This window comes from Elephantulus edwardii, unplaced genomic scaffold, assembly GCF_000299155.1.
Source record: "Elephantulus edwardii isolate Elephantulus edwardi_28Jun2011 unplaced genomic scaffold, EleEdw1.0 scaffold00060, whole genome shotgun sequence".
Classification (NCBI taxonomy): Eukaryota; Metazoa; Chordata; class Mammalia; order Macroscelidea; family Macroscelididae; genus Elephantulus; species Elephantulus edwardii.
In genome coordinates, this window is record NW_006399810.1 from 6,215,614 (window position 1) to 6,217,289 (window position 1,676).

The 1,676-nt window shown below is 43.1% G+C and overlaps 1 pseudogene; it reads right to left on the bottom strand.

The window, feature by feature from the left end:
- Positions 1 to 297: 297 nt before the first annotated feature.
- LOC102857796 lies at positions 298 to 647 on the bottom strand (annotated as a pseudogene).
- Positions 648 to 1,676: the final 1,029 nt, after the last annotated feature.

A 1,676-nucleotide genomic window follows, 5' to 3' on the forward strand; every position in this document is an offset into this window, starting at 1 on the left:
GAACTATTAGGCAGCATCACTATAGATGGAAATAACCTGACATTGTCAAGGATTTAATTTTACTTGGATCCACAATCAACATCTATGGTGGTAGTTGTTGTTATGTGTTGTGGAGTGTACTCATAATGAATGACCTTATGTAAAATGGCTCTGAACCTTACCGCATTGCTACAGTCACTATGTCAATTCATCCAACTCATTCTAGGTCTTCCTCTTCTGCTCTGACCCTTTACTTCTTCTTCTTTTTTTTTTTTTTTAAGAGTTCAAGATTTTTATTGAACGTGTTACTAAAGGGATTTAGTCAAAAAGACCAGATCCCATGTCATCATCAGACTCTTCAGATTCTTTTTCTTTGCTTCCACTTTCTTCTCCTCAGCTGGAGCAGCACCGGGGTGGGGGTGGGAGGCAGGTCCTCCAGCCGGTGTGTCCCCGGCTGCTGGGGCAGGTCCACCAGCGCCCACATTGCAGATGAGGCTCCCAATGTTGACATTTTCCAGAGCCTTTGCAAACAAGCCAGGCCAGTAATATTCAACGTTGACACTGGCTGCCTTAATGAGGGCATTGATTTTATCCTCCGAGACTGTCACCTCATCGTAGTGCAGGATGAGGGCAGAGTAGATGCAGTCGAGCTCAGAGACGGAGACCATGGTGCGGTGATACTAGGCTGAAGGCTGCCCAACGCTAGTCGCCAGATGAAGTGAGGGCCTCACCACAACGCAGCCTTAGCTTCCTCAGAAGGATCGAGCACGTTAGCGGCAACTGAGGAAAGGGGTGATCCTTTACTTTTCTAAGCATCATGTCCTTCTCTAAGCAATGGTCTCTCCTGGCAGTCTACCCAAATTATGTGAGACAGAGTTTCAAAATCTGTGCTTCCAAGGAGCAACCTGGTTTCAGGACAGCCGCGTTTGCTCTCTTAGCAGTCCTGTTCTCATAGCAGTCCATGGTATGCAAAATATTCTTCTCTAGCACCACAACTCAAGGGCATAAATTCTTCTTCTGTCATCCTTATTTATTGTCCAGTTCTCAGATGCACAGCAAACAATAGAGAAGACCATAGTCTGGATCAGGTACACTTTAGTCTGTAGTCTGATATTGCTGCTCTTTAGCACTAAGAAGAGGTCCATAGCCATCAACAAATGAATGGATAGAGAAGCTATGGTATATTCACACAATGGAATACTACGCTGCATTGAAAAACAAGGACGTCAAGAAATATTATGCAAAATGGGTGACCCTGGAGGACATTATGCTGAGTGAAATATCCCAGTCACAAAAGGACAAATACTGCATGGTGCCACTGTTGTAAATCAGGATTGACATCAGGGTTGGGGGTGACTGAGAAAGATGGGTTCAATAATGTATACTACATTGAAACAGATAAGGGAGAAAACGGTTTAAAAGGGTTATGTGATTAGGTATTATTGTCATGACAGGAGTCCCCAACGAAGGGTGAGTAGTGGAGTGAACCTGGGGGGAGAGATTGTAAAACAATGAAGGAGTTTTTCTTTTACTTTTCAAAGAGAAGCATGAACTTGGGGTGAGGGGTGAGTAGGGAGAAAAGTGCAACAATGAATGAATGGAAATCCAAAGTCTCTGTAAATTTTCATTAAAATTAATAATAAAAAAAATTGAGAAAAAAAAAAGAAGAAGAGGTCCCTAACAACAGATTTTCCCAG